Source organism: Dioscorea cayenensis, chromosome 7 (genome assembly GCF_009730915.1).
Source record: "Dioscorea cayenensis subsp. rotundata cultivar TDr96_F1 chromosome 7, TDr96_F1_v2_PseudoChromosome.rev07_lg8_w22 25.fasta, whole genome shotgun sequence".
NCBI classification, from domain to species: Eukaryota; Viridiplantae; Streptophyta; class Magnoliopsida; order Dioscoreales; family Dioscoreaceae; genus Dioscorea; species Dioscorea cayenensis.
The window spans coordinates 26,804,009-26,815,810 of NC_052477.1; positions in this window are offsets into that span (position 1 = coordinate 26,804,009).

The window sequence follows — 11,802 nt, forward strand, 5'->3', positions numbered from 1 at the left end:
GCATTAATGTTAATATTAATCCAAAGTTGCTAACATTATTCATCCAAAGTTCTCACTCATCATACGCCATTTCCTGATGCATTATAAACGTTGTTAGTCTGTTCTCACTCATCAAAGCCTATATTGGCTCACTCATACTCCTTGAATCTATATATCCTTGCTCTAAAAATTATCCATCATTAATTCTGTTATACCATGCCCGTGGTGTTTGCTTCAATCCATACAGTTCCTTTTTGAGCTCTAGGATTTTGTCTTCTGTCTTTGATGATAAAAACTTGTGGCTATGCTCTACGTAAATTAATTTTTTTCCTTGTAGATATCAATGGAAAAATTAAGAATTTAATAGATTTTCTAGTATTGTTGTGCTGCAAAGTCAATAAAAGCATGGATATAGTTTGAGGCAAACAATAGGAGTAAAGGATCTAATATATTTAGCATCTAGATATCATGAGTATTTTTTGGACACCAGCTGAGCCTTGTGCTTTTGGATTAATTCTTTTTTGTTTTTTTGTTTTTGTTTTGTTTTTGTTTTTGTATTTATTAGTTCGGCTGGGTGCATGTGGGTTAGAATTCACTCATAACTCTCATGTAAACAAGCACACAAACATACCACAAAGCAGAGAAATGTGATATAAAAATTTGTAACCCAACTAGGTATAACACTTATCTACATATGGGGGTCAAGTCCGGAGATAAAAATTCACTAAAGGTAGGGAATAAACATAAGTACAAAGTTTTCACTAATCCTCACAAAGGTTTATAAGACCTTTCTGAGATTGCCCGATGCTCACTTTCTCACCCACACAAAAAAGCCTCCACTCTGGTAGCTCATTCTAAATCTCAAAGTAGGATCTCTTATATAGACATCTGATAGGGACGCAAGTGTACATGCCGATCGCGTAATAATAGTGTGCGTAAAGCAGAATGTCAATCCACAGAAAAGAAAATGAATATTAGTAGTAGCCCTAATTCCAAAAATTAGCTTAATCGATCAAATGATGTGTGTGTGTACAAAAGAGAATGAAGCAAGAAATATGAAAATAAAACAGAAGAGAAGTTAGGGGAAGAAATGATGTCCAAGCATAGTATCTATCTAGGGTTATCAAGTGCATGACAAAGGTTGTCTAAGTGTGCAATTATATTCGAACCAAGAGATTTTCTAAATTATGCTAAACCCTTCTTGCGAAGGTGAATAGTAACTAATCACCATAAAATTGCATTAGCACTTTATGAAATATCACTGCAAGCTAATGATGATCTCTTAAGTAGAAAATCTCCCTTGTGAAGAGAGATTATCCCTAATCCGAATACAGAATAGAGATCCTATTTCTCCTAAAATCTACTCCACATGATTGCAAAGAGCACGAAGATAATCACTAACACATTCGGGAGAATTGAGGGAGAAGGGGTCTCCAAAATACCCTAACTGGAGGCTTACTCACAATCCCATCGAATTGCGCAATGTCTATGCTAGATGGGAATTTTTTTTCGTCACCAAGCACATCAAACGTATGAAAACTAGAGGCTTTTGCTACAATAGCAATCATTCAATAAAAACACGCAATTAGATACGAAAACATGAATTGCAATTAATGAAATAAAAGATCACAAGCATCCACAATCATCGTCAAAGTATAAGCCCTAGATTCAACTATGCCCAAACATCTAACAAATTAGCCCTCTATAAAGAAAGAGCTATCGATCCACATACAAGACACGATGAGTAAGATAGAAAGCATTAAAATCCCCTTCTCAATCGTGCCGGAGTGGGATCGCCGGAGAATGCTCCAAGAAACTTCCACAAGAAATTTGGGTATTCTCTATGTTATTTTTCGCTACATAGTAACTTTCGTAGATAACTATGCCCAAACATCTAATAAATTAGCCCTCTATATAGGAAGAGTTATCGATCCACATACAAGATACGATGAGTAAGATAGAAAGCATTAAAACCCCCTTCTCAATCGTGCCGGAGTGGGATCACGGAGAATGCTCCAAGAACCTTCCATAAGAAATTTAGGTATTCTCAATGTTATTTTTCAGCTACATAGTAATTTTCATAGATAAATATGTTCCATTATCTACGATTTCTAGATTTCGTAGGGCTAAATAAACATTATAAGGTGCTAAATATTTTCTATCCAGGGGATGATCATGGCTTATGAATGACTTTAAGTAGCTACAATTAGTTTTTGTAGATAATCCAAAACATTTTTATCTATGAAATATATCGTAGAGAAAAGATATTATAATTTTGGCCATGAATTTTGAAATGTAGGTAATAGTTTTGCTTTCATCTACGCATGAAACTGTAGGTACAAGTATATTCCAATATTTACAATTTCTAGATTTCGCAGGGCAAAAAAACGTTATGAGGCTCCAAATATTTCCAACTCGCGGGAAGATAATGGGCAACGAAATGATTTTAGTAGCTACAATTATATTTTGTAAGTAAAGAAGACCCCCTTGTTCTACGAAATATATTGTAGAGAAAAGTTATTCCAATTTTGACCATGAATTTTAAAACGTAGGTAATAGTTTTTTTTTTCTACACACAGAACCGTAGGTACAAGTATGTTCCATCATCTACGATTTTTAGGTTTTGTACGAGCAAAATAAACATTATGAGGCGCTAAAACTATTTCTCATTCACGGGAAGATCATGGGCTACAAATGATTTTTAGTATTTACAATTAGTTTTTTAAGTAAAGAAAAACACTTTTTTCTTTTGATGTGCATTAATTTTTGAGTGTCTTTTATACACATATTTAATTCTACAAATAAATCAAAATTAAATCAACTTGACATGTGGAAGATGGCCAGCCAATTATGAAAACATTTAAATAAAAATTGAATGAACAACTTGACATCCCCCAGTAATATATTGAGGAAAAGTTAACATAATACTCATTAAATCAAAGTTTATTGCAAATAATACTCATTAAATCAAAGTTTATTGCAACCTTAAATGATAATAATAAATTATAAGAACTGTTAACATCCAATCCAACATATAATGTGGTTAAACATAAGTATAAAAAAACAGTCCTAGCTAACAAGCTAATGGATTGAGTTGGGTGTATATGAACTTATCCGGGACCAAGAGAAATCCGTTGGACATTAATAATACTAATAATACTAATAATAATAATAATAATAATAATAATAATAATAAGGTATACTAAAAAAATAGATACAGTAATATCATGAGTTAATATTATAATGAAATGATGCTTTTTATATGTTGAACAACCTCATAGTCTATTAACATTATAAATTGACTCAACATTAATAAATTTTTATGCTTTTCAAAATTTCCTTTTTCATTATTCTAAATTTCTAACAACCTAATTTATTATAAATTTCGACATTTATATTGAATTAAATATCATTATATCAATCAATAATTTAATATTATGATTAAAAAATAGTTTAATATAATATAAATTTATAAACTATACTAAAATATTTAAATAAAGTTGCATGCCCATAATTCAGATTTTAAAGAATTCATATTTTCATCTCAACTTTTTTTTTAAAAAAAAATAAATTTAACAAATAGCAAAAATATATTTCTAAACTATTTATATTATGCTCTTCAAAATAATATAAAAAGTCTTATTTCACATAAATTTTATTTTTATATATAAAAAGTTAAAATAAATACATTTCCTTATTTAAATTTTGGCCCTCTTTCAATATTTGTTCTTCTCTTGCTCATTGTTCTCCAAAATTTAGGGTTTTCAATCTCTCATCCCTATTGTACTCCTTTTGCTCTACAAGGGTTTTCAATCTCTCATCCCCATTGTGCTCCTTTTGCTATCCAAGGATTTTCTCATTACATCTCTTACAAGTGAGTGGCTACATTTATGAATATTTTTTTGTTTCCCAAAATGGAATCCGATTGCATCTCTTTTAGGGGTTCTTTAGGTTTTTGAGTTGGCCGGGCATGGGAAGCTCTTGGCTGGAATAACCAATTCCGATTTCATCTCTTTTATGCTGATTTTGATTGCTTGCTTAGGTATGAGATGCTTCTCGTTTTAATTTTGTTTTGTTGATGCTAATGAGGTCCCTCTTCATCTATGCTAATGAGGTCCCACTTCTCCAGTTTACTTTATTGCTTGCTTTATTAGATTACTTTATTGGAAGTGATAGGTTTGGTCTTTCATGTTGGCACTATTCTTGAATATTTCCATGTTTTAGTCAAAAGTCTAAGGTAGCGTTTGGTTGGATGTAATTCTAAATGCAGTGGATTTCTAGTTACAATGTAAGTGGAAATCCTTGCCTTTCAAAATACAGTGCAATCAAATCTTGTGTTTGGTTGGATGTAACTGGAATTACTGTATTATAAGATTTTATGTTTGTTTGGAAGGATTTGTAAATCTGGAATTGGAAAACATGTGTATAAGTGTATGGATATGTCTGCGTATATGCATATATGCATATATATACATATATGTATATGAGTATATATATATGTATATGTATATGTATATATTTGTGTATATATACATATGTATTTATATATATATACATATATATGTGTATTTATATATGTAAACATACTATATATAGGTATATCTAGGGAATGTATATACATACATGTATGTATATATAAATATATGTATGTATATGTATGTGTATACATATATGTGTATATATGTATATGTGTATGTGTATATGTATAGATTTATGTATATATATATATATGTATATGTATGTGTATACATATATGTATATGTGTATATATGTATATGTGTACATGTATATGTATAGATTTATGTATATATGTATATGTATGTGTATATGTATATGTGTATATATGTATATGTATATGTATAGATTTTTGTATGTATATATATATATATATATTTATGTATGTATATATACATATGCATATATACTGGTTTTGAACTCCCGAGATTTGGTTTTACGGTCATTTTGACCGTAAACCAAAATCCCTCAATGATGGGATTTCAAAAGCACATGAAAAATGAAATACATCAAAACAAACACCCGATTTTAAAAAGGTAAGGGATTTGGAGTTACATGTAACTCCAAATCCCTTGAAACAAACACTACCTAAGTGTCGGGGCTTGTCCGGGCTAAGCTTGGCTGAATTTATATTTTTCTGTCCTGGGTTTGTGATAGTATAAGATACTTCTGAGGATACTAAGAACAAAAAGAATAGGCAATCCTTATCTCACCTTCCTTCCAGTTGTCTACCACTTGCTTCTGTCAATTTTATATGTTTATGATAGTAACATAGATGCTATAATGTGGACCCTAGTTCTTTAATAATAATCTTGAAGCCTTCTAGTTCTCTTCTCTCTCTCTATCTCTATGAGAACCACAATTTACTGCATTAAAAGCTTTTCGATTTAGTTAAGGATGAGGCCTTGTGTGTTATATATGAGCAATGAGAAATTGAGCACCAATGCATGCATGCGTGCATGCATGAATGAATAGAAGCATTTAAAGCAATGTACCATATCAATGAGAATTCCAAACATATGTACTTCGTATGTGCATGAGTTTAGAAGAGACAGTTTTGTCACCTATTTTTCCATGCTTTTAAATCAAGGGAAAACACTGTTAAATGAGAAGAACATTAACATCAATGAAAACGACTTGAATCAATGACTGATAGATATCATTGGGAGCTTTACAGACTATGTTGGAGTTTGAGTTCTCAAGAATGTCTTTTCCATTAATCAGTAGTTAGAATAGAGAAATGCCCACATATTCCTTTAATTCTCTAGTTTATAGTAGTATTTTAATATTCCAATATTGGTTGATGTGTTATCTAACAATGGTTTTTATTTTTATAAAGTTAACATAGCCATTTTCTATTCTAAACTCTTGCAAATCTTCATATCTGTCATTTTCCTTTGATTAATATGAGAAGTTGGCTTAATTTATTAGTGTGACCTTGACTGAGATTGGAATTCGGATTGCTGTTTAGTTTACCTGATAATTGTCTAGGCCAAGCATATTTAGTATTGGACACCATGTTTTTCCATGTGAATGCAATAGAGACATTGGAATATGCCTCGAATTGGAATTATAAGATATGTTTAACTTATGTTGTACTCTTTTATTGTGATCTTGAGTTTGAAAATATACTGGTCCTAATTCAATGTTGTTATTCATAGATCTCCTTGATTCAAACTTTTGATGGACTGCTCAAGCTTTTGATTGATGTGTTAAAGTAAGCTACATCTATTGCAGAAGAAATCATCACATCATTGAGTTTAAAGCTCATAATTCATTAGTCTTGTGATATTTGGATTTTAGGAAGCACCAAGCGAGATTTTTCATAGAGATTTGTTTACTTTGTATCATCAAGAGGTTGGGTGCATTCAAGCTTCCTTTGTGCAGAACATCCTCTCTTCCATTCCAAGGTTAGTTTTCTTCACTGCATCAAATGTACAATTTCTTTGTCCCTTTCAATAGATGGTTTACTAGTTTAAATAATATTTACTGAATATTATTAGCAACATGTTTTCATTCTTATGTGTTGACTCTAGTATAACATGATAATATAGTTTTTTTTTTTTTTTATTTATCTCAAAGCTAGTTTTTAGTTTAGGAAATTGTGTGTGTACGTATATATAATAAAATGGGTTTATTTAATATATGAATATATTGGTTAGGGCCTTAATCAGAGTTAGAAGTGTAACATATATTGTGAGTAAAGGTCAAAAATACCCTTATAGATCATTTAATTATTATATAATTAGAAAACTTATAATAATATAATTTCCTGCTACTCTGTATTCGTGGCTTTGAACATTCAACCAAAACATGTACTGTGGACCCCGCCCAAAGCTTGATTAGTTTAAAAAAAAAAAAGCATTGTTTCCCCCACTTATTCCCTATCCTTTTGTCAAGTTGTTCTCAAATCTAGTGATAATGATGTGGACCCCGCCCATGCATTAAACCTTGCTTAGGATGCTAATCATTTGTTTTTCTTTTTTTCCCTTAATCCTTCTTCTCCTTGTCATCTTGTCTGTTAAAATTTTGTTAGAATGAGGAATTCCCGGAGGATTTTTTGGGTTCCATCACATCCATGTTTTGCTATCAAACCAAGTTTCAACCTCCTTGCCTCCTTCCTCCCTCCCTTGCTTTCTTCATCTCCTTGGTTTCCATTACTTCTCCACTTAGAGCTTCAAAGGTGAGGAGCATTACGAGTAATCGTAGCGACCGGGTGATCAAGTCGGAGAGGAGATCGTCATTGCCAACTTGACACCAAACCTAGAGGTATAGTTATTGATGATTGTCCACCCTCGATCAAAAAGCTTAACCTCCCATTCATAGCATGTTTGTATGCCAAGATGAAAACTTGTTTGTGTATATGCTTATGTTTGCTTCAAGATTTTTACCCCTTTTGAAGGACTATATATAGGCATATATTTGCATGAAACCTGCAACCTGTTAATGTTTTTTCTCTCTTAGTTTGGTTCTACAACTTTTGTTGTTGGTGGAGTGGTTTTGTAAAGTTGATAGCATTATTGTGTTAATGTGTCTAAAGACTAGAGCTTGGTTGTGAATCTGCAGAAATGTTTTTGGTGTTAATGGTTTGCATATTTTTGTTTTTATTAGTTCAAGGCAAATGTCAAATGAGTGGAGGTTAAGCACTGGATCACTTTAAATTTAATCATGTTAATTATTTAAGCTTTTAGGGTGTGTTTTAAATTCCTGCATGAGTGCATGCAAGACAATTATTGTCATTTATTTTATTTTATTTTATTTTTATTTTTGGTTGCTCTCTAGAAAATGCTTAGGGTAATACTTGATGAGTGTTTAAACTTGCGATTAGAGTAATTTTGTTTTAACTATGGTAAATCATTGGATTTTAGGATCGTTTTAGGGAGTGGTCTTGGATCTCATTTTTTTGGGCCTAAGCTAATATCAGTAAGTAATCTCACCGATAACTCCAGTATTTTTCGATGTTGAGAAATTATTTTATTCAGTAAAATAATTATCTAGTATTTTGTTATTTTATTTTGAATATCTATTATTTTTGTTAATATTGAAATTATTTATCTGGAATATGTATTTTGAGGTATTTTTCTTTTAATTAATTATTTCTATTTAGTTGTTGACTTAGTAAATCTAAATTGGTGTAATGCTAATTAAATAATTGCTATTCTTTTTAACTTGGTTATTAATTTATTATTTATACTAAGTGTGTGGTTACATTCAAATGATTACTTTGACATTTATAAAATTCGTTTGTTTGTAGGCATGGGTTAATGATTCTGCTATCATTTGGATTGACTTAGTTAATTCCATTATTTATTTAGTTATTTAATCATTTAATTTAGTTTTGAAGGAGCTGGTGTTTTGAATAATTTTAAATACTTCTTGTGCTTAAATTTTTTATATTTCATTTATGGTTATTGATTTATTTTTCCCTAAAAGTGAGATTTTTGATATTTATTAGTATTTCTGAATATATATGAACTTGAGAAATTTTAGTAATTTATGAACTTGTACTCTGCAAATATTTTGTATCTGAATATTTTGGTCTCCAAATGAACGATATGCAAACCACATCGGGTGGGGGTTAAACCCCGACCTTGTCGACAAGTAATTTTTGGGAAAATGAGATGCAGTTTCATACCGTGTCCATTCGGTGAAATAATCAACGGCTACACGGTATTCGGGTCTCGGGTCACCGAGGGTAAATAAATGATATCTCATTATTTTTGGCTCGGATCATCACTGAGGATAAACAAATGACCTTTGGCACTTACAGTGAATTTGGAGACATACTCTTGAATTTGTTATTTTTTGGGTTTGCCCTTTTGATTTTGAATTTCTGCAAAAACACAAATATTCGTCCTGCCTTGAAATTTTCTGTATTTTTGATATCGTATTTCTGGGTTTTAAATTCCGGTAAATCATATTTGTAAATATTCTTTATTAGAATATTTCACTTTGTATTTTGTTTTGTTTAAATTATGTTTTGAAGACCTATGCTCATTTCTGGCGAATAATTATTCATGCAGTTCAGAAACCTGGTATTCTTTTGTTTTTAGTTATCTTGAATAGCGTTACTACTTGAGAACTATACCTCTGTTGAACCATTTATTTTGTATTTGTTTAAACTATGTTTAATATCTGAAATCGAGATTCATAAAGCCTGTTGTTTTAAAACAATTTCTGGATTACTTACTGGGCTAGTGAGCTCATGGATTTGTTTTAAATCCTTTTCAGATCAAGAGTGGTAGACCGTGGTGGATCTTGAAAGACTGCCTGTAGATGTTGCTTGTCCTATGTAAATTGTAGTCCTTGTCATTGTCTATCACTATGTCCCTGTATTTTGTATTTTGGACTTCTGTATCCCGATTTTGTGTACTTTGTAGAGTTTGTAATCCTGTAACTCAGTTGGGTTATTATAGTTTTACTTGTCCTGGATCAGATTTTGAGGCCTTGCAGGCCTATGGGGCTCACCCCTTGTGGGTCTGCGGCCGTTTGTCTGCGCACCGGTTCTGGTGAGCTGGGTTCGGGGCGTGACATGTACATTGCTCCTAGACTATCAACTTTATTAATTAGCATGTTGTGTGTGAAAAGTTTATTTGATCTTTGGGTTGAAACATGTTCTTCATTGTTTTTCAAAACTAGAAATTTAATTATGCAGTAAACTTAGTTAAAGTTTTCTGTCTTTTTTTAGCATTTAACAATTATATTATGGTGTACTACACTTAGTCCTGTCATTTGCTACTCATTTATTTTGAAGTTATCTCATTTAGTAGGCTGCAAACTCATTTCAGACATATTTAATTTGAAAATGAGGGATGGAAGGAACTCCCCCTCAAAAACCTCTAGTCTAGCTTTTGTCTAATCTTTTACTAAACTTTAATTCTTTAAATGCATTAGTAATCTCTAACAATACCCACTTTGATTGGTGGATCTGCCAACTCCATTTGGAACTCCCCCTCATGATTGGTGGATCTGCCAACTCCATTTGGAAAATACACTTCGGCACTCAAGATAGAATCTATCAATTTAATACCAAAATCTTTGCTTGAAAGCATAATTCAAGCTAGATACCCCTTTTTCCAATCATTTTTAGTTTAATAAATTGTTTATATTTATATATATATAATAAAATGGGTATATTTAATGTATGATTTTTTGGTTAGGGTCTTAATCAAAGTTAGAAGTGTAACATACACTGTGAGTAAAGGTCAAAAATACCCTTATAAACTTTTTGATGTTATATAATTAGAAAACTCAAAAATACAATTAGTTTTGTCTACTTATCCATTTATTTAGACCATGCCATTGTTTTATCGCTTCATATCAATAATTATCTATTTTATATTAATATTTATTCAAATGCATATATTATATATACGCACATATTGAAGCTTTTTGTGAAAAATAATTTCAATTAATTAAAAAAATATTCTAGAATATTCTCATGATAGTAACAGATATTGTTACACTATTTATTGCTATGAAAAAAATTAATAATATAGAATTTTTATTAAATATTAATAAATCAAATATTAAATCTCCAAAAAAAGTATAAATAGAACATGTTAATTTTGCATTAAAACACAATTAATTAATTAATTAATTATTGCAGTTGTTTGCACGTTGGTGTATGTTAATAAACCATATATGATTTTTCTTCAGTGGAGCCCAAACTAAGTCTATGTTGCTCAAAGAATTGGAAGACTAAGGTTGACAAGTCAAAAGTGAAGACAAAGGCTAGAAACTTTCTTGTTATAATGTTCTTATCCAAAATTGAGAGGTAAAATTTTTGCAATCACTTCACTAAGTTATTGGATCACTTTCTATTATATTCATATAATTTTTTTTTCAGATTCTTGGCTACTCTTAAACGATATTTGAGAAATCGAACTCGACCAGAAGGTTCAATTGCAGAGGCATATATTGCTAATGAGTGCTTAACTTTTTGTTCAATGTGTTTGCATGGAGTTGAAACAAAATTCAATAAGGATGAGCATAACGTGGATTCAAATCAAGAAGGTGGCTTATCTGTCTTCTCACAAAGGTTGAGATTGCTTGGAGCTGGAAAATACATTAAGTTGGATAAAATGGAGATTGATATGGCTCATTGGTACATACTCAAGAATTGTGAGGAAATTGATTCATTTGTTATAGAGCATAAAGAGGAGCTAAGACATGATAGTGAAATGAATATTGAACAAAGGCATAAAGATCCTTTTGCGAATTGGTTTAAAAGACTTGTAAGCACTTGTTGTCATGTTATATGTTGTCACGTAATATTAAATTATATTAAATCAAGTAATTAATTTTTTTCCTAATCTTTTTTTTTGGTAGATGATTCTATTGCACAATTGTGAAAACTCACAAGCAATAGAGGAATTATATTCTTTAGCATGTGGACCGAACATATGTTGTAAGAAGTATACAAGGTGCATTGTTAATGGAGTGAGATTCCATACGAATGCTCGAGATAGCCGTATTCGAAGTCAAAATAGTGGAATTATGGTTGAGGGAAATCACAAGGAAGATATCATTGACTTTTATGGTGTCATATCAGAAATTATTGAGTTCGACTATGTGAGAGGGTGACAAGTTGTACTTTTCAAATGCAAATGGTTTAATCTTGGTGATAAACAAAAGGGTGTCAAGAAAGATGGTATGTTTACAAGCATTAATGTTGGAGGAACTTGGTACGAGAATGATCATTTCATCCTAGCTTGCCAAGGTCAGCAAGTTTTCTATCTAAATGATACTAAATTGGGCAAAGATTGGCTAGTTGTTTAAAAATTTCACCATCATCATATTTTTGAT